Source organism: Nyctereutes procyonoides, unplaced genomic scaffold (assembly GCF_905146905.1).
Source record: "Nyctereutes procyonoides isolate TBG_1078 unplaced genomic scaffold, NYPRO_anot_genome, whole genome shotgun sequence".
In the NCBI taxonomy this organism is placed as follows: Eukaryota; Metazoa; Chordata; class Mammalia; order Carnivora; family Canidae; genus Nyctereutes; species Nyctereutes procyonoides.
In genome coordinates this window covers 44,156,860-44,181,207 of record NW_026575043.1, presented here as the reverse complement: position 1 = coordinate 44,181,207, position 24,348 = coordinate 44,156,860, and the positions used below count along the sequence as shown (strand labels likewise).

General features: G+C 42.6%; 1 protein-coding gene across 4 annotated transcripts in view; it reads left to right on the top strand.

Annotated features, from left to right (window-relative positions):
- The window catches only part of SEZ6L (seizure related 6 homolog like), a 195,080-nt gene that overhangs the window by 23,004 nt on the left and 147,728 nt on the right, over positions 1-24,348 (top strand). The window lies entirely within an intron of this gene.

Here is a 24,348-nt window from a genome sequence, read left to right as displayed (position 1 = left end):
AAGTAAAGATGGGAGACAGAAGGGCCTTGCAGGCTCAGAAAAAAAACAAGCTGAGAGGTTGGAGGCAAGAATTTGGGGGCTAAAAGCAACCTTAGAAACAACTAGCTCATACTGCCAAAATTCCTATTTCACAGAGGCAGAAATCAAGGCCTTTTTGAGGCTATGGTGCTATTTTGCAGGCTAGCTCATTCTGTCATTCTTCTTGGCCTTTACAGAAGCCAATGGTATTGTCTAATATGATGATCTTGCAGATCTTTGTTATATGTAATGCATCCTGAAACAAAGGAGCTATGGATCATACATGCCTATGAATCTCTACCTCCAGCCCTGGATTCAGAAAGCCTTGCCTTTGCACTCACTAATTGGCAGGATTAGACTATGCACCAACTGTCTGTGATCCATAACTACTGTTTCATCTTGGCCAAGATGATTCTAACGATACTTAGAATCTGCATGTGAAGTGACCATCAGGCAATGCAATAGATTTTCAGAAAAGTCCCAAGGCATTATAAGATAGGGTGCTCCTGGTGGAATAGGAAATAGGATACAATTGTTAAGAGGTTGTACTCAGGATCTTTACCTACTTCATTTGTATCCCAGCTCTACCACTTACAAGTTTTGCAGCCTGACCAAATGACTGCATCTCTGTCTCTTTGCCTGTAAAATGGGGATAGGAATAGTTCCCACCTGGAGTGACTTTGTGTGGGGACAAATGCATGTAAGATCTTGATCAAATGCTTGGCCCATCCTGAGTGCCCAACAAATGGTAGCTGTTTGTGTTATTTTATTTTAATCCAAACCAAGTTCCAGAATTGTTTAGGGCCAGCTATTTCCACTGACACATTCTTTTTAATAAAGGTTTGTGCTGGGCATAAAGCAAGAGGGAGATGTTCTATGCTGCAGAGTGCCTCAGATGTCCTGCAAAGCCTCCCAGGCGCGATCAGGAATGACTCAGTGTGGGGAGTTATTTTGGTTCACCCTTTGTCTGCTCTGCTCTGGTTGTTCAGATAACTGGACTTTGCCTGACTTTGCAAGACCAGCCAGACTGAGCTCATCGAAGTGCCACCTCAAACTCTCAAGCGATCTCTGATATGCTTCTGCTATGAGAGAACTATCCCTCATTGATAAAGCAGGGAGGGATGAAAAAGTGTTATAAAAGTCCACAAGTATTTGGAATTATACAGTGATTGAAAAGCCCAGCTTTGAGAATCAGCGCAAGCTTAGTTCCAGTTTCAGCCCAGCCTCTACTTAGTGCTGTGACCTTGGTCTTACAGCATCTATCTCTGAACCTAAGCTCACTCATTTCTAAAATGGGAATAGTCATACCCACCCTAATTGGGTCATCGTGAAGATTAAACAGGATTGTGATATACCCAGTGTTTGGTTTTGTGCTTGGGATGTAGAAAACACTCAGTAAATTCTAGCAATTTTATGATGTTGTATTTAAACTTTTATGTAAAAAAAAAAAAAAAGATCTGAACATTGTCTATATATGCCATGCCCCTGAATGGATGCTGGAGATAGTCAGTTGGGAGCAAATAGATGGTATGGTCTCTGTCTTCTGTCCTCATGAAGTTCAGCCTTTCAAAGGAGAAAGACAAATTAAAAGCATATTTTATATGTATTTATACATAGCTATGTAATTATTATTTATTATATATGTTATTGTATAATATATGCATACATGTATTATGTATTATATATGTATATGTATTTACATATGTATATATAATTACAAATAGAGATAATAATTCTGTGAAGGCATCAACCAGGGTGCTGGGATCAGGGAATCAGATGGTCAGTGAGAGAGAACCTCTTTAACAAAGTGACCTTTCAGCTAAGATAGATGAGTAGGGGTTTGTCAGGCTAGAGGCAAAGGAAACAGCGTGTGCAAAGGCCCTGAGGCAAAAATGAGCTTGTCCTCTTTGAGTTAGAATCAAGCCACGGTGACTGAGACATGGTAAATAAGAATAGGCATGGTCAGAAATGAAAAGAGAGAAGTAGCCAGGATGTGAAACACACAGGGCTTTGCAGTAAGTGTTTGGAGGCAATCTGAGAACAACAGGAGGGAATCCACTGAGAGATGTTAAGCAAAAAAGAGAGTGAGTTTCTTTTTTAAAATCTCACTTTGGCTACCGGGTGGAGAATGAACCGTCAGGGAAGACCAGCTGGGAAGCTATTTTAGTCAACCAGGGACAGGTTCAAGGTCTATTTTGAAATTAAAGTCAATAGATGTGTTGATGAATAAAGGAGAGAAAACAGAATTAAGGATGTCTCCGGGATTACTGCTTGAGTGACTGGCTGAATCAGGTGGTACCATTTACTGAGATGGGGAAGATTTTGGAGACTGAATTGAGATTAGCTCTAGGGCTCTTGTCACAATAACATTGAATGGAATATATCCATCAGCAGCAACACAGTGTCCCTAGCATGTGGATGCATCTTCTATACTGATATATTTAGATGGGTGCGTAAAGATAGCTGTAGGTATAGAGACACTTCTTCCCACACATCGACTCAAGCTCTTTCTATTACATCCTCTCATTTATTCCCTTCAAAGCACTTATGACAAACAGAATTATCTTGTTTATTTCTTTTCATTGAAGTACCATCTATCTCTTCAACTAGAATGTAAGGTTGGTGAGGGTGGGACATTTGATTCTCTTGTTTATTGTTGGTTGCCAGTGCCTACTGCTGGGTCTGGCACATAGTAGGTGCTCCATACACTCCTGTTGAAACTGTAAGTATGTATGTGAACATGGCGATGTATGCATTTTTTTAAGTAAGCTCTATGCCCAATGTGAAACTCAAACTCATGAACCCAAATCAAGAGTGGCATGCTCTACCAGACTAAACCAGCCAGGCGCCCCGCCCTGGTGATGTGTACATTTAACTTCTATGGCTTGCCAAAGGGTCCCATTTCATATCATTTACATGGCCAAATGGATTCTCAATAGGTTCTCTCTATAGGTTGAAGAGAGCCTGAGGCTGGTCTTACTAGGCAAGCTGCATATGGCTGCATATGCTGTCCTCCTTCCCAGGACGACAGCACTGTAGTTCTGGTGAGGAGAGAACCAGGAGGGGTCCTGATGTAGGGACAAATGAATGTCATGAGCTTTCTGTTATGGAAATGGGGTGGTTGGTGGCCTTCCAGGAAGACTTGACAATGTCAATTGACTGCAGGAAGAGTTAATAACTACTCCCAGCCCAGCCAACTGGGCTCAGTTGCTAAGCAACTGCCTCCCCAGAGTTATATAATATGTAAGAGAAACACTTTTTTTTTTTTCAAATGGAACACAGGCTTTCCAGGGGGACAGGGGCTTTTCACTTGATGTTTCTGATCTGCAGTTGACTTGGGTGAGTGAAACATGAGCATAGCCTTGAGGTATCTTTCAAGCCACCCTGACCAAAGAGAATGCCTTCATCCAAAAAGGAATGAATTTGGAGAGAGGGATCAAAAGGTGATCTGTGCGGTTCTTTACTCACATGGAATTCCTGGGAAACTCTGGCACAGGCCAGTCTGCCTCTGGATTCTCCTGAGGGCGTTGGTGGCATCAGATCTCGCTGAAGATTTGACCAAACTTAGAGGTGGATTTGGCTAAGAGGAAGAAGCTACTGGTCTACCTGGAATTTCATTAATTCATGGAATTATCCATATCTTTGGTCTTTAAGACTACAATTATGGGTCAAATAAATGAATAAATGACATTTTCAAAAATCACAATGCAGTTTTAGAGAAGCAGAGGGGTTCAGGAGTGAATCACAAGCTTTGAAGCCAGCAGAACTTAGTTCAAGTCTGGGCTCCAGATTACTTACTCACCCTGAGCCTCAGTTTTCTCATCTGTAAAATGGAGGTGATAACAATGATAATAATAAAACCAGTCCTAAGTGCTTTGCAGAGCTGTGGCCAAGTTCGAATGAGATCATATATATGAAAGTGCTCCAGGAAGCCCATGAATTATGCTAAGTCTGTAACTTAGCTTCAGAGGGTTCCACTGGAAGGTCATGGCATGGATGCTAATGGCAGGAGTGCATGTATGCAGAAATGATGGAGGGAAAAAATGAAATAAAATCAAGAAGGGATCACAAGGTGAGAGCAACTCATCATGAAGGTGTAACTGAATTTGCATGATAAGACTGTCTGATTTGCCTGATGGGCAAATCAGGAAATGGTTTCTGGAAACTTCCCACTCGATACCTTGAATGCAATGCTTCTCAACTACTCAAGGAACTGAGGAAACTTTAAAATGAGGAGATGCCAAGACTCTACTCCAGACCAGTGGAGCCAGAATCCATGCTGGTGGATTATGAAACATTTATTTTTTAACTTTCCAGATGACTCCATAGAATATTTATGGAGTTCTTTACTACATGCCAGGCACCATACTAAGGATTTTACATTTAGTATCTCAATTCATCTTCACAAGAATCTTGTGAGACGAATACAATCACCTCCACTTTATAAATGAAGAAAAAGGCACAGAGAAGCTAAGTAACTTGTCCAAGGCCACACAGATACTAGCAGAATGGGACCTCAGTTCTAGCTCCAAAATCCTACTCTTAACTATCCCAACAGATAGCTTCCCCAGACACATTGAAGATGTGATTTAAAGCATAATAATTCCATTTACTCACACATTTTCAGAATCTTATTATGGGGTAAAGCAAGATTTACCTTTGCAGGCTATGGTAGTTATTCATAATATTAGTCAAACACTGAGACAGACAGATCAAAATGTAATTGTGGCTTAACCAAGGTGGAAGTCAGTTTCTCTGACAGAGTGGATAGTCCAAAGCTAACAAGCCAGATATGGAACCACTGGGGACCCCAGGCTGCTTCTAACTCATTGCCCTGACGTTCTCAATATGTGGCTTCCTTCACATCACCCAAGGTGGCTGTTCCAGCTCCAGGCATCTTACCCACCTTGCAGCCAATGAGAATGGATAAAAGAGAGTGGCAGGTGCTTCTTTCTGAGGGCATTCTTGGGGAGTCATGTCTATCATCTCCCATCGGCCAGAACACAGCCACGTGGCCACAATCGACTGCAAGAAAGGTTGAGAATTGTAGTATGTAGAATTTAAGTGGCCATGTCTCCAGCCAAAACATGGAGATTTTATTATGAAATGAAAGAAAATAGAAAATCCCTTGGGGCAATCTGCCATCTCAGCTTCCCAGGTTCTAGGGGAGTTATTTACATGAAGGTTGGGAGACAAGGGGGTGATCAGAAAGTTACTAGAATGTTTCACAAGTCTAAACTACCAAGGACGACATGTTAGAGGTTGTCAGCTCTGGATAGGCCTTAAAATAAATCTTGTCTGACCATTGGGAAAATGAGAAGATTGGTTTTTCGAGAATAGAAAATGTTGGCGCAACTCACTGGCACATTAGCAATGGAGAAAATCAACCCATAACCAATCACCAACCAACCTTTGGCACCAATGACTGTGATACAAAAATGAAGACTCAGGGGTACCCAGGTGGCCCAGAAGGTTGGGTATCTGATTCTTAGTTTTGGCTCAGGTAGTGATCTCAGGGTTGTGGGATCGAGCCCTACCTACATCAGGCTCTGCACTAAGCAGGGAGTCTGGTTGAGATTCTCTCTCCTCTCCCCCAGCCCCTCCCACTCATGCTCTCTCTCTGTCTCTGTCTCTCTCTCTTTCTCAAATAAATAAATAAATAAATAAATAAATAAATAAATAAATCTTTTTTAAAAAATGAAGACACAGAACCTGTTCCCAGCTCTCAAGTTTCCTGGCGCCTGGTGCTGAGTGGAGACAGTGCATAGCCCCTGACATCCAGCTAGTGTTCCCCTTCTGGGCTAATCTCAAGCCAGCTCTCTCTAGAACAGACAGCCTGGGAGGGAGGGGGATGTCCGGGAAGGGATTTAACTCGTGTCTATTCATCCGAGAGGAAACCCACAGTTGGATGACGTTGGGAGTCACTTTATACAAAATGATAACTTAAGGGAAAGGCAAAAGCAATCTCTTTAATTACATTGGTTTGATTCGTCTACCTGATGCTTTTGGGGAGAGGTTAATTTAATTGATGCTTTCATATGTGCAGTCTCATTTCCTCTGGTTGTTTCCAAAACATATTTATGCGGCAAAATTTAAGCAAAGAGGTACATCCAAGGCCCGAAGCAAGGATTAATTCCAAACTGTCAGTCCAGCTTTTTAGCAGTTTGGTGAATTCCCTTTTGCTAATTTGTTCTCTCAGCAAATGGATGGAGCTCTCTTTTAGCATGCCAAGTTTGGAAGCTATTGTAGCTTCAGCCCCACGGGTCTTTAGACTTAACTGAACCAACAAAGAGAAGGCAGGCGAGCTAGCATCTCTAGGGCATTTCTTATGGCCTGTTGATCCTGCCCCTTTCCCTATGTTCCCACTTGACATCTATGCTTAACCCTGAGCCACGTCCCAATCCAGACTTTAATGTGGATGGACTCCTTGAAATCCCACAACAGCCCTGTGAGCTTGGGACTGGTGTTACTGTTCCCATTTTTCCCATTTTACAGATGGGGAACTGAGTCTCTGCAGTTAAGTTACTTAGCAAGATTGGTTAGCAAAAATAACCCCTAGCACCTATAGGAAGTGGTAGCCTGAGACTGGAACACGGTAGGCCCCCAAAACTTGCTGACTCCCCCTCCTTCCTTCTCCCTGCCTCAAACCTCCTCCTCCTAAAGTATGTATTTCCTTTAAACTCCTTTATTCTAGTATTAAAATTTGGGTATGTGTGTGTGGATGTGTGTGTTTATATGTGTGCGTGTGTGTGTGTGTTTATGTGGATCTGATCCATCCTTTCAATAATGTGTTTTGAGCTCTATGAGCCAGGCTTGGTGGTTGGTGCTGGACGCACAGCCTCTACCTTTCTAGGGCTCACTGCCTAATGGGAGGGAAGGGTCCTCCCTCTTCTTCCACCCTATCATAGGTCAGTGGTCAGGGCTTGTGCTGTCCCTATTGGCCACTGCCTTCCCAGGGTCACCTTCCTTGGCCAGAATCTCACTGTGCCTGGATCACTTCCATGTTCTGTTTTAGAAGGGGTGGAGGGAGATGAGGAAGGCAGTATGGTGCCTTGGGCACAGCACAGCCTTTGGGTTCCATTCATATGACTCTGAAAGCCAGCATGGCTCTGGACTTCTGGGTGCCCTCAGCCTCCCCAGCCTCCAGCCAGTTGCTGGATTTGTCTTTCTAAAGGACCTCTCTGATCATCTCTGTCCTGTGATTAAACAGATTCCGTGCTCCTGTCAGAGCACAGCCTTCCCAGCTTCCATCCTGCCACCTAAGGAACACATCTTAGCTCATGTTTACAACGTCTCTCTGTTTGAACCAAATTGGGCGGCTCACTGTCTCCCAAACACACTCCCTACGTCCCAGCCTTTGTTCAAGCTGCACTCGACCCAGCTTACCTGCCCAGGTAAGACCCCACCCAGAATCTGAGCCCAATCCAAATGCTGCCAAACCTCCTCTGGTCCCAGCATATAGATGCAGAGCTCTCCTTGAGGCCCATGGCTCCTTGCGCCTCTTTTTATACCTTCTCTGGGTTTCACTCCCTGACAGGCCTGTCTTTTCACCCTGATGACCTGGAAGCTCTTCCAGAGATGAGAGTGTGTTTTCTTCAGCCATGAGCCCAAGCCCCTGGCAGAGTGCCTGATACACAGTAGGCACTTAATACAAGTCAGCACAATGTCTCTGGAGGTGGCAATGGAGCATAAACGCTCAGGCTTTGGCCCTGATTGCTGTATTTAAAGCCCATTCCACCAGCATTTGTGACAGCTACCTTAATGTCTCAGTTTCTTCATCTCAAAAATGGGGATAAGATAACAGTATCTGTCTGCCCCACAGGATTGTTGACAACAGTTAAGTGAGATAATGCATCCAAGGCATTTTCACAGGCATGGCCCAGAGGAGGAGCTCAACAAATGGTTCTTACTGTTTTTTTTTCTTTTTCTTCTCCTTCCTCTGCTTCTTCTCCCTCTCCTTCTTCTTCTCCTCTCCCTCCTCCTCCTTCTTTTTCTTCTCCTCCTCCTCTTTCTTCCTCATAAGCTGAGAAGCCCAATCTTCTATCTTCCCTCATACCTGTGTCTATATCCACACATATCCCTTGAAACAAATGGTTAAATTTCTGATTCGTGTACAAGCAGAATCTATTGCTAGGTGATCCCATGAAGGGAATGGAAAGGTCACTCCCCCAACTTCCTTAGCCAATATGGTACAGCTGAACAGGCACAGAGGTCCTCATAGGTTTCCATAAATTCACAATGGCACATTCTTTAATAGACAGTGAAGGAGGCATGGGCTGTCTCAGGAATGTTCCTAACCTTTGAGATTGATGGATGAGAAAGCTGCCCAGCCTCCTCCCCAAAACTCCCTCGAGGCCACTGTCAGACACACAATCCTGAGCCAGAGGGACAAGGAGGTGACAGGGGTTAACTCTGATATTCTTCTGCCAGTAAACAATTCATCAATTTTATGTCTTACTTTTTTCTGATGAGGTTAGTGGTGGAGGAGAGGGAGAGTTTAATGATGGTGTGGGCGGAAGGGCAGATCTGCTCTTCAATCACAGCCACACAAAAATAGAGCAGACCTTTAGACAAATGATCAGCCCCTGGATGATTTAGAATATTTTCCAGTAACTGTGTTATGAAGCCTGCATGCAACACATCATTAATCATCATTAATTAACATTTAATAGAAATAATAAAAAAAGAACCCTGGGATACAATAATTTTCCTTAATTGTAATACTTGTACAGCACCATGTAATTCTCAAGTTTGTAGCAAAGTTTCTTTTATGTACCACTTTTGTGTTTCTATCCCAAATAGCAGAGGGCAGATGGATCACCACAGTTCACCCTAGCAGAGCAATTCCTAGAGGTATCCTGGTCAGAAGCAGCTTAGCATCGAAACTGCCTGCAACTTAGGGCCGCTGCCCTTGTGACTGATTGGTTTATGAATAGTCAAGGTGTCAGTGTCTTGATCATCCCTCTAGGATCTACAACACTGTAAGGGTACATAAGCATTCTCCCACAGACATCTGCTGAAGGAGTAAATGAAGCTGGCCGTCACAACTTGCTCTCTCTCATCTCCCTACTGTGCATCTTTGCCTGGAATGCCCTTTTCCATCATGCATCTTCAGCTGTGTGGCCTTTCCTTCCGTCTCTGAGAAGCCTTCTCAGGAAGTTTCCAGATCCAGTTAGGTGAGACCTTATGCCCTCTCAGCTTCAGATGTTTCCCTTCGTGGATAGCAGCAATGATGAATGTTGTGTTTGTTGACTTTTATGTCCATCCTTCCTACCAGTCCCCAAGCTCCTTGAGGTGAGGGCTGTTTCTCATTCTTCTCTTTGCCAAGCAGTAGACATATAGAAAGTGTTGGTACGGCCTCTTGCATGGATGAGTCAAATCACTTATTTTTGTCCTCTATCACATTTCTTCCCTCTCTGGGACTAGTTACCCTAAGAAAAACAAGGATATAATAATCACAGGAACACTTACTAAACACATATTATATGCCAGGAAGCACTTTACCATTTAAACCTTACAGCAACGCTAGGATATAGATACTTTATGATCCCCATGCTATGATAGGAAAATGAGTTTCAGAGAGGTATGAGAACTTGACCAGGGTCCCGCAGCTAGCCAGGATTAGAACGTAGGTATGTTTCGCTCAAGAGCTCAGGACCAGGACCCTCATGGCATCCTGCCTGCCCTGCCCTCAAATGAGGGCCAGACTAAGCTATCTTGAAGTTCCCTGCATGATGTAGACTCAAGAGCTGAAGAGGAATAGGAATGAAGAGAGAGAAAGCGTAAAATGATATTTCAACTTCTCTTTCTGACTATTTGGCAAGAAGGGTGTTACTGCCAGGCTTTGAATGGAGAAAAAAATTCCAAGGTGCCTCCCCAAATATTCCAAATGTTAAGACATCTTAATTCTAGAACCCACTCTGCAAATCCTCGTATACTCACACCCCCTGTGGCCTTGGGGGCATATTTTCAGCCCTATTTCTCATTGCTTTTCCATCTGCTGCATAAAGATTTGATTAGATAAAGTTGTTCAACACATATGTATTGAGTACTTGCTATGTACATGCACTGGACTCACAGCAGGACACTATACAGACATGGTCCCTCTTGGTACCTTTAATCTGCATGGGGAGTCAACTGTGATATACATGATTACACACATTATCGTTAGCTACCACTGTGACAAGAACACGGAGCCGGAAAGAACCAGACAGAGGACTCTAAAATCTTTTTTTTATTATTTAAAGATGTTTATTTATTTATTTGAGAGAGAGAAAGCGCATGCATGTGCACACCAGTGAGGAGTGGGGCAGAGAGAGAGAATCTCAAGTAGACTCCCCACTGACTGAGGAACCTGATGTGGGACTGGATCTCACAATCCTGAGATCATGACCTGAACCAAAGGCAGTTGCTTAACTGACTGAGCCACCCAGGCACCCCAAGAGGACTCTAAATTCTTTTCTAAGCATTTTACATGAACTAACTAAATTAACACATCATAGTAAGTTATGAAGTAGATGCTATTAATACCATCCCCATTGTACAGATGGGGAAACTGAGGCTCTCAGAGGTTAAGGAATTTACCCAAGGTCACACAGCTGCTAAGTGACATAACCTAAACCCAGGCAGTCTGGCTCCAGAGACTATGTTCTCAACCACTTGGGTGTATTGCTTTGAGGACATCTAAAACAGGCATCTGATTCAGTCTGGGAGTTGGGAAAGGCTTCCTTGGGGAACTGTGGTTCTGCTGAGAGTAAAAGATGTGAAGCAATTTAGTAGATAGAGAGCATGCAAAAGAGTGTTCTGTCAGAGGGAACAGTATATGAGAAGGCTTCAGGCAGAATGAGACTCAAGTATGCCAGAGACAGGAGCAGAGATGCTCTAATAAGCTGTGGTTTCCAGGGCCCTACCTTCTGGATCCACTTTCTGGGTATTCTGATGGTTTTCTCAAGAAGCTTCACAGAAATCTGTGCTGTGGTTCTGTGCACTGCCCCTGCCCAGCTCCAAACCCCCCTTTCTGATGAAAGACCCCACTTCAAATCGGTAAAACACATGACAACCACTGGACTTGCCAAGAGGAAAAACCCATGTCCTATAACCAAGAGATAGCTGAGAACCACCAGACTTGATTCCCTTGCACCCTTGTTAGTCTCCTCATTATGCTTTTCACTGATATAATTAGCAAAGCAACTTAATATCAGGTCTAAAGAGAGTTGAAACTCCATTTATTCGGTGGATTTCAGTGCCTCTCCTACTCAAGGGAGTTAATGGCTATCTTTCACACATGCTACCCACTTCAACACTACCTACCACTGCTTATCTGGCATTCAGGGCCCTTTTGAGTCTGGCTGCTCTTTGTCCTTAAAGATCATCTTCAATGATTTCCATTCACCAGGATGGTCTTCTTGTTGCTGGTAAATAGGCACCAGTTGTTACTTGTGGGGAATTTCTCCCCTGAGATGTATCCCTTACTCCTCTACTCCCTTTTTAAGATTGAACTCCCACTTGGCTTTCTTCCTGAAGTCCTCCCTGATTGTTTATCCCACAGAAACACTGCCTCAATTCACTCTCGCACTCTTTCTATCTACACCCTGTCTGTAATTCTTCTTTCCCAAAACCACTGTTTCTCAAAGTGTGAGTCCTGGATCATCTACATCTGAATAACCTGGGGGGCACCTACTAAAAATGTGGTTTCTGGTTCCACACCCTAGTCTCTCTGCACCAGAACCTGTGGAGGCTGGGTGGGGTGGGATGGAGGAACCTGAAATTTTAACAACTCTTCTAAACCAATCACACTGATGTTTAAGAACCACTGCTCTAACCAAATAGTTTCCTTCTTGAATTAATTTTAATTCTCTGGAGAGTCCTTTCAGAAATCAATTTAGCAGAATCTTGTCCTCCTCAAGAGAATGAATCAAGCTTTCTTTATTTTCAAGCATTTGTCAGTGACTGGTTAGTATTCTCTGGAATGATTTGAGGCTCCAGCCTCTCTTCTCCACCCCCACAGACACTACCCTTTCCAGGCCACTGTCTGCATTCACAGGGATTATTATCCCAGAATTTTCAAACTCCTCAGGCCTCCAGTTTATGCTTCTGTAATGCATCCTGTGCCATCCTGCTGAAGTGTCTTCCCCCAAAAAAGCCTGTAATGTGTCACTCTCTCCTGTGATCTCTCCTATAGAATGAGTTCTCTAACCCTCCCTTACACAAATATGACCCCTCACAGCTTGGGCATAGGATTAATTTCCAGCTTTATTCCCACCACCACTCCAACCAATGTTCTTCCACATAAGTCTTGGCAAATGCTCTTACTACTATCTGGAATAGCTCCGCCCACATAGAAAACTACTCTTCACCCTTCAGAACCCAACCCAAAGTGTTCCTCCTCTGAGAAAATCTCCAGAACCACTTTATTTTCCCTCAATTCTTACCCCAAGACAGAGATTGTAGCTCTTTTCTCTGGAGTCCAGCATAGCATGTAGTTTTTAAAACATTTAGTTGACTGGTCTCTATATGCCAGATAATTTGTGCCCTTTACATGCATTATCTTGCCTAACTTTCCAAAAATCCTATATAGTAGGTACCATGTTATCTCTCATTTTGAAAATGAGGAAACTAAAACTCAGGCAAAGTCACTTGTCCAAAATTACACAGCCAATAAGATGTAGTCGAGATGCAGAGCTATAGCTATCTGACTAACAGTAAGCTGCCATCAATAACATGCAAAAACTCAAAAACCCAGAAAAGACAGGTTGACCATTGTCTATGTCAAGACATTGAGATGGTCCAGCCATCCATACTGTATATTGCATTGTCTACATGGGTAAATGAGAATAATCAGAGTATTCTAGGAAATAGAGAACAGCATCCATTTGAGGTCCTGTCACATAAACTAGAAAAATTCATTTTAAGCTAAGCTATCAAAGAAAGGTGGAAGAACCCAGAGAAACCAAGCCATCTCTTTGCAAACAGAAAACTGAAAATGGCATTGAGGCATTGGACTTAAAACTAATCTTCTATGCCTTATGAACCCACAGTAATTTATTTTGAAAGCTCCAGGGACAATTTAATCCTAGGAAGAATCTCTGGAATAATCCAGCATTTTTTGAATCCTGACAACCCTTCTTAATGCATCTAAAATTTTGTTTAAATCAAAAAGCATAAATTTCAATATTAGTTGTATGAGGAGTTGGCATATAGGGTCAGTCTTGCTGAAGATAGATGGTGGAGCAGGTATTTTCCCTTATGGCGTCCTTTTCCTCTGTTTTTACAAATTATTTGCATCTTATAATTGTTATGAATAATGGGGAAGCGGGGGCAATGCAGTGCTCTATTCCTCTTTCTATGACACCTCAAAACTTGGTAACCATCCTAGGGCAAAATGCTGTAGAATTATTTTAAACTTTGTAGTCAGACCTAAAATCTTGGTTCTATCAATTATTAACTTCATTACCATAGGCAATATGCTTAATCTTCATAACCCTTCAATTTCTTCATCACAGTGAAATTGATATTTATCTCACAAAGTTGTTATTAAGATCAGATGAAATGTGCAGGGAAGGAACATAACATGTAATAGGTCCTCAGTAAATGGTAATCATCATATTAACATTTAATATATATGTAAATAGGGGGATCCCTGGGTGGCGCAGCGGTTTGGCACCTGCCTTTGGCTCAGGGTGCGATCCTGGAGACCCGGGATCGAGTCCCATATCGGGCTCCCGGTGCATGGAGCCTGCTTCTCCCTCTGCCTGTGTCTCTGCCTCTCTCTCTCTCTCTCTCTCTCTCTCTCTCTGTGACTATCATAAATAAATAAATTTTAAAAAATTTAAAATATATATATATATGTAAATATGAGTGGATTTAAGTCTTCCATCTTAGTTTTCTTTGCTCTGTTTATTCTCTTGTTCCTCTTTTTTAGCATTCTTTTTGAATTACTTTGTTTTATAATTATATTTTATTTTTTGGTATTTTAGCAGTATGTCATTGCTTTTGTTTTTACTTTTCTAGAGGTTATGACATAGAACCTTACTTTTCATTAGAATTAATATTGTACCATTTCATGTAAAATTTAGCAAGCTTTCAGCCATTGGCCATTGCACTGACCCCTTCAAACACCATCTTTTATGCTCTAGTTGTCATATGTATTGCATCACATACACTATAATCTCACAAGACAGTTTCATAATATTTGTTTTAAATGATCATATATACCTTTTAAAATTAAGAGATAAAGTTAGTTTTTATATTTACTTAAATATTGGCTATTTCCATGCTCTTATTTTCTTCCTGAAAAAAAGTTTCTTCCTTTTCTTTAGTTCATCTTATATCAATTCCCTTCAGCCTGAAGAACTTCCTTTAGTTCTACAGGGTAATGAATCTTCATAGTTTACTTTCATCTGAAAATACCTATATTTCACCTTTATTTTTATCTATTTATTTTTTTTGAGAAAGACTGAGAGGAGGAGTAGAGGGATGGAGAGAGAGAGAGAGAGAGAGAGAGAGAGAGAGAATCTTAAGACTCCAGGCCCAGCACAGAGCCTGACACAGGGCTTGATCTCACCACCCTGAGATCATGACCTGAGCCGAAATTAAGAGCTGGACCCTTAACCAACTGAGCCACCCAGACGGCCTTATTTCACCTTTATTTTTGAAGGATATTTTAGCTGGATATAGAATTCTATTTTTAAAAGTTTTTTTTTCTCTTTTAGCACTTTTATAATATTAGTCCATTGACTTCTCACCTCCATAATTTATGATGAGAAATCCACAAAATTCCAAATTATCATAACCCTGTAGAGAATCTTTTTATTTTCTTTGGATACTTTCAAATTATTCTCTTTCTCTTTGATTTTTAGTAGATTGATTATGGTGTGTCTTAACATAATTCTCTTCATATTTATACTATTTGGAGTTTGCTGAGCATCTTGAATCTGTCAATGTATGCTTCATTTGAGACATTTTGAGCCATAATATATTTCAATATATTTTCTACCTTATATTCTCTTTCCTCTCCACTTCTGTGACTCCAGTTACATGTATATTACACTTTTTGATATCCTATGAATCACTAAACTCTTTTTCCTTCCTCTTACTCAGATTGCATAATTTCTGTTAGTCTACAAGTTTAGCTCTTTCCTCTGTCATCTCCATTTTGCTTAGCTCACTTGGTGAACTTTTTTAAAAGATTTACTTATTTGTTTTAGGGGGAACAGGTGGAGGGAAAGAATCTCAAGCAGATTCCCTGCTGGGTGTGGAGCCAATGTGGGGCTTCATCTGATATCATGACCTGGGCTGAAATCAAGAATTGGACATTCAACTGACTGAGCCACCCAGGCACCCCCAGTGAATTTTTTAAAGAAATTTTAACTTTTATTTAAGTAAACTCTACACCCAATATGGGGCTAGAACTCATGACTACAAGATCAAGAATCTCATGCTCCTCTGACTGAGGCAGCCAGGTGCCTCATTCAGTGAATTTTTAATTTTAGATATGTTTTCTATTCTAGAATTTCTATTTTTTATAGTTTCTATTTCTTTACTGCTACCTCTTTTCATTTATTGCAACTATATTTTCTTTTAGTTCATTGAACTTAGTTACAGCAGCTGCCTTAAAATCCATGTCCCTTACCTTCAACATTGAAGTCATCTTGTGTTGAGTCTAAGTTGATTGTCTTTTTTTTTTTCTGAGCTGTGTCAAATTTTCCTGATTTTTTTTTGTATGTCAAGGTATTTGAGGCTATATCCTGGATGCTGTTACATTGTGGAAACTTTGGATTTTGTTATCTTCCTCTGAAGAATATTGATGTTTTTGTTTTAGTTGGTAATTTATTTGGTTGGACTCAAACTAAACTATATTTTATACAAAAATTCAAATCTCAGTTCAATTCTTCTGTCTTTAACTGAACTATTTATTGTCGTATGTGTGAAGTTCCTATCATATGTGTGAAACTCAGAAATCAGACAAAAATTTTGGCAATTAATAATTTGAAACTCCTATCTCTTTCCCTTCAGGGATTACCCCTTATTTTTTAGCTATGATAGCCCCAAACATTGTCTTCTAGTTCTTCAGGCCAGAAAGACTATGAGTTTCTCTTGGAATTTTGGCCTCCCCAAGCAGCACTGACTTCATCCTGATCTAAAGCTAAAAACCACAAAAACAAATAGTTCATCCCACGCCATTAACTTCTTCCAAGTTTTGACTGTTTTACAAAGTCTGCCTATTTTTGTTCACCTTTCAGTGCCCTCAGAGTCAAGAACTATTATCTATAGGAGAGCCAGAACCATCCATCATCATCATATTATTACATTCTTGAAGGGTTTATAGTTTTTGATCTCTGAAGAAACATTCTTGGCATCTGAGTCTGGTTTTACAAGATTTAAAGAAGAGTACTGTGCATCAGGCATGGTAACAGGTTTTGTGTGCATGTGAGAGAGAGGGAAAGAGAGATATTTATAACTCACAATCTTTGAGATTGGTACTTTTGTCTCTATTTAAAGATGAGTAAAACCACCTACGCTGGAAATTTGGGTGAACTGAATCCCAACCTGATCCAGGGAAGGACTGAGTGGGTTTCTGAAAGGATGCCTGGGCATTCTTTACTATAATCACTTTGTCAGTGAAGGCCAAATAAACATCCCACGTGTGCAGCAATGGTCCAGGTAACTGAAATGATTATCGGTCGTGCTTGTTGGGAGAATGGGAGTTGAGGTGTTCACTTCCTCAACTGACCAAATTATTGCTTCACTTTGAATTGCCTTGTCTGTGAACTATCCCAGAGGATGCTCCATATAGAGAAGTCACATCTTAGATCCATCATTGAGACACTAAAATCAGCTCATAAGGTAAAAATCACATAGCAAAGAATCATTGTGGAGAACCACACACCTTCTCTCTATCAGTCCAGTATGGGCCAGATTTTAACCCAGTCTTGCAACAGATTGTCATTTCTTCATTTGCTAAAATAGTTAATATATTAGTTAGGACAAGTAATGCTAGCAGCTATAATAAGCCCCAAATCACAATGACCTAGAGCAGTAAAATTTCTATCTTATTCCTAAGATGTCCATCACAGACATTCCCATTCACCAGGCAACCTTCCTTGTGGCTATCAAGCATGTAAATTCATTCTCTCTGGAGACCCTACTGAGAGCTCTGGGGCTTAGGGTTCTTTGATGGGCACTCAGCATCCATGTAGAAGATAGGTAAAGAGCAAATATGGAGGATCACATGGGGAATTTTCATGTACTGGGCCTGGAAGCAGCACAGTCTTGGGCAGAACTGAGTCCATGTACCTCACCAGCAAGGCTGAGATATGTAGTCTAGCTTTGTGCCCAGGAGAAAAAGGAAATGAGTTATAGTGAAGACCAAGAAGGCTCCACCACACTTGTCTTACACCATGATCTACATCCCCTCAGTGGAGCAAGATGTACCCACTTTGAGGCATATGAGAAGACCCAGACTAAGTGAAGAAGCAGTAAATACTTGTGGCCTATTGCTTGGTAGATAACCATCTGGTAGAATGTTAAGCCAAATCCCCAAATTATTTAACTTTCTTTTTTCTCTTATCTGAGCTTGTGCAGTGAATGCATGTAACTTAAATATGCATCTGATGGGACTCAGTTAGGTACCTCTTATCCATTCTGCTGCACAAGGCCTGTGGGGTAAAGGATGCTTGAGTAGATGTTTACAGAATAAAGAAGTGGATGGAAGAGGATCAGGAAGGAAGGGAGGAAGGAGGAAGGAAGGTCAGTGGTAATATACAACTTAGGAAGCTGCGGGTTACCACATGCCTGTGTTAGCAAAAGATACCATTTGTCCATGAACCAAGGTGACAAAGTGGAGGGTAACACGGTCTCACCACCTGGAGAGCCACTCAGGAAATATCAACCATTAAATTTCCCCTGCCCTGCACCCCAGTTCACACCCTACATCTTCCCCTTTGGTTCTCATCTGAGATCTATCAGGCCAACTTCTGCTTGAGTAAAGATAAAGCAACAATAGAAGAAAAGAAACATTCCTGTGAACTAATCCAAAGCTTTAATCACTTCTCCCTGTTTCCTTGTGTCCCCTGGAGAGAAGGAGGGAGGGCTCCCATTCAGAGAGCTCGTTTTCCTGAGTGGGTTCCGATAAAGGACAGAACATTAGGTTTTTTTTTCTTCTAAGGGAACATGGCGCTGCTTTTAGAATTCATTGGGACATTTTGGAACACAAACAACAGCGGAAGGCACTCGTGTGGTGATAATTTAATGTAATTCCAATGTCAGCAATGCGCCATGATGGTCTAGTCAGCTTGCCTGGAGGCGGTTGCTTTTGTGCCTCGCCTGGGAGAGTGGGTGCGCGTGCACTTCAGACATCAGCCAAGCACCCTCGTGCACAGTTCCTCTCTTTCCACCCCTGTTTTCACAGTGGTTTTCTGATTCCACTCCAAAGGACTCCTGGGGACAAAAGACATTGGAAATTTTTCTCAATTCCTAATCAGAAGGGAGAGTCTGTAAACCCATATGCATTTTGGGGCTTGGCTTGGATTATTTTTTAAGTTAATTATTCCAAAACTTAACATGGGTAATTTTTGCATGAAAGTCCCAAGTTTGGACATCTCTGGAAAAATCAGAAAAGTTGACAACGCAGGACTCACATTTCTACACCCTTAGCAGTTGGTGGGGGTGGAGTAGCAGAGCAGGTTCCCTAATCTGACCTGGGTTCCCTGGCACACCATGGCCCCACCTGGTCCACTTCACTCATTTCCAGTTTCTGCGTATTTCTGGCATCTGATCTCACCAATCCTGCCCCGTAAGCCTTAGTCCCCAAGTCCTGGCCTCCCCATAGACTTACCTGGGTTTCTCCACTTCTTGTAGAAGAGAACCACAGAGTCCAACAAGATCTGGACTTTTGTCTTGGAAATTTCCATCCCATAAATGCAAGGACTAGTTCAAGATTTGTTTTTCATTCAAGAGGTTTTGCTACCATCAACTTGTAACCCTGCTAAAACATTTAGTTGATGGAGTCTGTTGGAATGAGATTGGGCTCTAAGTGGCATTGGCCAAACTCAACCATTTCACTGAAGAACAGTGCCATCTGGAAACAAGGCTGTGGGCAAGAATGGAACCCCACCTCCTCCCGTCCTAGATCCTGGGCCCAGAGGATAAAGTCTGAAGGCAGGAAGACCCAGTCTGCCTACCTGGCGATACTGCGGTATGGGCCACATGCATTTCATTGTACATGGGCTGGAGCTGCAACCATACTTCTATAGAGCTTTAGGCTAAAATAACAAATAAAAATAATATTAATACCATATAAGTGATTCGGTCCAGAGGTTTTTCTATCAGGATCTGATGGAAACTGGAAAAGTGGATGGTAAGCCCAGGGGGCGTTTTGAGCTTCCCATCGCATTCATCAAATATTTATCAAAAGTTATTTTGTGACAGGCAGAAAATGGTGAGCAAAAGCAGGCAGCATCCATGCACTCACAAAGGAAGTCAGCCAGAAGCAAGAGAAGGGCACGGGGTCATGCTCTTGTGTACCAGGGATCCCAGCCTGGAGGTCATGGCTGGGAAGGACTTCCCAGTGAAATGACAAAATCTGAGGGGCAAACCAAATTGGCGGGGTGAAGGGGTGCAGTTGGAGCATGTCAGAGAAAAAGGATAGCAGGATCAAGAGCCCTGGGACACAAGAGTACATGAGTATCACACAGAATTAGAAGCAGGTCAGTGGGCTGAGATAAAACGGGGGAATGGGAAGGTTTCTGACCATGCAGAGCCCTTTAGATCATAGCATGAGGCCTGGTCTTTATCCTAAGAAAAGTGTAAAAGTAGGGACGCCTGGGTGGCTCAGTGGTTGAGTGTCCACCTTTGGCTCAGGTCATGATCCTGGGGTCCTGGGATTGAGTCCTGCATCGGGTTCCCTGCAGGGAGCCTGCTTCTCCTTCCTCCTATGTCTCTGCCTCTCTCTCTCTCTCTCTCTCTTTCTCTGTCTCTCATGAATAGATAAATAAATCTTTAAAAAAAAAAGAAAAGAAAAATGTAAAAGTTTTATAGCCCTGTGGAGTCAGCCCCATACTGTGCAAGGCACAGAGACAGTGCAGGGCTAAGGAATAACGGTCTCTACCCACACTTTGCTTGGTTCCAGTTGTGCTCACTGCAATATTACAGACCAAAGTTGACACTGTAAGAGACAGTGATGACTGTGGGGCTCAATGACCGACTAGAGCACTGAAAGAATGCTCGATTAAATTAAGAAAGAGGCTTTGGAGGAAGCTTTATTTAAAACCAAGCTGTGCATCCTTGGGAAGTTCACTTCACCTCTCTGAGCTTGGTTTCTTCGTCTGAAAAACAGAAGCAGTGATAGTGCCTGCCTCGCAGAGATGTTCTGAGGATTAAACATGCTGATGGTGTGTGTGAAGTGCTTAGTACAGGGCCTGGCACACGAAAAAGAACCAATAAATGTTAGCTATTCTTAGCTATTCCCATCTAAATCTGTATTCCCAGACAGGCTGCAGAACTTTGGATTCAAGGTTATGAATTCCCTGGTGGAAAAAAAGAGGGGGTTAAAAACATAAAGTTCTGGAGAGCAAGAGCTGTGCAAAGCAGGAGTATCCTATGAGGTATTCTATGTGGGAATTCGCTGGCTGGGGGTCAGGTGGAACTTCTGGAAGGAAGCCACCTCCCCCAGAGGAAAGATGTGAACAGGCAACAGTACCTTGTTTTCAGCAAGCCTCGGCAAAGACACTTGGAACCAGTCAGACCAGATTTGGAGGGAAAGGAGAGACAGGGATGAGCAGCATGCATTAGACAGTGACCCAAAAAAGAGAGAAAACTGAGAACATAGAATCAGCTTTGAAGGACAGACAGGATGTCAGGGAGGGACATTAAAAATCAAGCTTTTAACACCGATGAGCAAGATCATGTGGCTGGAGGTCATGAGCCTGGGTCCTGGATCCGGTTCTCTTCTTTTCTCTTGCTGTGTGCCCTTTGGCCAGTCATTTCTCTTTTGGAATCTCAGTTGGAGGAGGAGGTGTGTTTGTTTGGATTTTTTTAAGGTTTTATTTATTTATTTAAGAGACAGAAAGAGCAAGCACGAGTTAGGGGGAATGACAGAGGCAGAGGGAGAAGCAGGCTCCCTGCTGAGCAAGGAGCCCAATGTCTGGCTCCATCCCAGGACCCTGAGACCATGACCTGAGCCGAAGGCAGAGGCTTAACTGACTGAGCCACTCAGGTGCCCCGAGGAAGGGTTTTTTTAAAGTAGGTCACCTACAAGTTTATTTTGTTGGGTTTTCCTGAATCTAGCCATCTAGACAGGACTAGTTCCAACAATCTAGACAGATGTGTTGACCTCGGTGTCCCAGGAATGGATACAGAGTTGGGGTATAATGCAAATAGTGGCTGAGGGCCCGGGATTATACAGTAGAAGGATGTGGGCTTGAATCTTGGCACTGTCACTTGCTGGTTTTGTGGCTTTCCTATCTGAGCCTTGGTTTCCTCAACTGTAAAATAGTTCATCAACTCTAAGATGGCACTGACTATAAGATACCTAACATTTTATGGGCCACAAGGCCAGAAAAAAATGCCACCAATAAGACTGCCATACCGTACATCCAGGGTTCAGAAAAGGCAGCTCATTTCAGAGAGTTGAAACAGATCTAGGGGCACCCAGCAGGATCAGCTGGTAGAGTGGTGTGATTGACCCATGTTGGGTATAGAGATTACTTAAAAATAAAATCTTTAAAATGTATCTAAATGTAAATCAACCTGTGCATGAGAATCAGTGTAGCTGGCATATAACTAGTGCCTAGTGTATAACTAGTGCTTAATGTATTAATTAGGTGCTAAATAAGAGTTTATTGAACTAAAGACATGGTTATCAGGTGATACATACTTTTTAAAGGAGGACAGTAAAGTGGTTCAAGAAAGATGTTTCTCAGAAGTGAACTTCCATCAATTTTTACACAGGAGGTACTTGGCTAGGAGGGAGAACTGAATTATGTATGTGTAAATATCTGTCATACTTTTTAAAATTTATTTTTAAAACTTATAATGTTAAATGAGGTCATTGTACGGTTTGCTTTTGGCCTAAGGTACAGTTTTGCATTCTCACGGTGACACCCTGGTTTTCTTTTCCCTTGCTGGGGGATCTCTCTCCATGAACCCCACCCGCCATCTTGGAATGGCAAACCAAAATGGCATAGGCAGTTCTTAGTGTTCTCAAAAGAGTACTGGCCCCTCATAGAAGGAGATGAAAGAAAGGAAGAGAAAAAGAGACTCAATCCAAAAGAATCTTTGAGAGAAAGGCTTTGAGAGACGGGGAGGAGGAAAAAGGGGAGCCAAAAAGAAACCCCATATGAATGAGACCATATAATGTTTGTCCTTCTCCGATTGACTTATTTCACTCAGTATAATACCCTCCAGTTCCATCCACGTTGAAGCAAATGGTGGGTATTTGTCGTTTCTAATGGCTGAGTAATATTCCATTGTATACATAGACCATAAAGAAGTAAATGAATGAATAAAAAGAATCCCTCAGGCCTTTATTTCTCAGCCTGAAAGTTGTGTGCCAGCAGCTTCTATTGGGCTTTGGATCAAATTTTCAATTCCAATGCCTTGTCAGGGATCATTTCAAATGCGTTCACCTCTGGGAAGCAGGGCCATTCGGTGAGCAGGGATCTGAGGAGAGGTGGAGGGCATCTTGTCTGATTAGCTGGGTCTTATCTGCGGAGCCGAGTGAACGGTCTAATGCGATAAGCAAGCTTTGCGAGGCACTGAACCATCCCGACTTCTCCCTGACAGAGGCAAAGCCGAGGTCCCAGCTGCTCCTTATCAAGTGACAGGAACACTTGGTGAAGCCACGGAAATTGGATTTGAGTGATTCCCATCCTCCTTCCTCCCCACCCCAACCTAGAGCATTCTGATCATCCAGCCCATTAAAGGGACAGCTCTGGTTGGGAACAATGCCCAGAGAGGAGGAGACAAAGACCTGGGGAGAGCTGGGGCATTGCCAGGGACGCATGATCGGTGGGTCAGTGGGTTGGTGGAGACACTGGAGATGGACCCAGTTCCTTCGGCTATGTCAGTCTTTCCACCAAAGAATTTTGTCTTAAGATTTTTCCAGGGAAATCGCTCTACCACTGAGGCTACAGCTGAGCCATCCCCAAGGTGGTGGATGTTTACTTTATGGTCCTCATGCATGATCCAGCAGGTAGTGGCATTGTCCTTCATGCAAATAAAACCAACTTGACCGTAGTATTAATAACAACTGTGACTCAGGTCATGATCCTGGGGTCCTGGGATAGAGTCCCTAATCAGGGTCCCTGCAGGGAGACCTCTTCTCCCTCTGCCTATGTCTCTGTGTCTCTCCTGAATAAATAAATAAAGTCTTTTTTAAAAAATTCATACAACACCCCATGGGGTAGTCCCCATTACAGTTGGCTTAGAGAGGGAAAGCCATTTGCTCAAGGCCACACAGCCAGCAGGTATGTGTTCATGTGTGGCCTGCACCCCACGTATCTGGTGTCAGAGCCAGAGCTCTTTTTCCTTTTTTTTTTTTTATTCAGAGCCAGAGCTCTTAACCACTGAGATTGCCTGCCTGCCCAGAGAGGTAAATGGGCAGAACAGGGATTTGAATCCAGTACTCCTGACTCTTAGCTCATTACTCTTCTAACTAATGATGATAATATGATAATAGTAACTCAATAATTACTATCCCATTTGCTCTCCTCAACAGCCCAATTAACTGGTATGATGACCCACACTCAACCAGGCTCACACTGCTAGAAAGTAGCAGATCTTGGACTGGAAACCTCCTCCTCCTTCCATTCCCAGCCACCACAGTGATATTTCAAAATCCAACCTGATTATGCCAGCCCACTGCTCACAACCCCCTGCCGTTAATACCAAACCCACACTCGCCCTGGGGACTTACAAGACAAGCATGGCCCAGTCCATCTGCATTGCTGACAGCCTTCGGTCACTCTTTGCTTGGGCCACACTGGCCTTCTTGCCACTCCTCCCACCACAGGACCTTTGCACCTGTTCTTCCCTCCTCCCTGAACATCCTGTTTGTGTACCCCATTTCTGCCTTGTGACCTTGCTAACTTCTACTTCTCCTGTAGATCTCAGTTTAAACGTCACTTCCACAGAGAGCTTTCCTCTCTCTTCCTCTGGGGTAACCATCCATTTGTCATCCCACATTAATTAGGTGATTATTTAACTATATAGTTAGTTATATCCCCATTCACGCAATTCTTCTCTGAGTGGCCATGGGCCAGTCTTTTTCCCGGTCTGGGCCTCACTCTCCTAATCTGTAGAATGGATGACAAGACTCCAGGGCTCATCCAA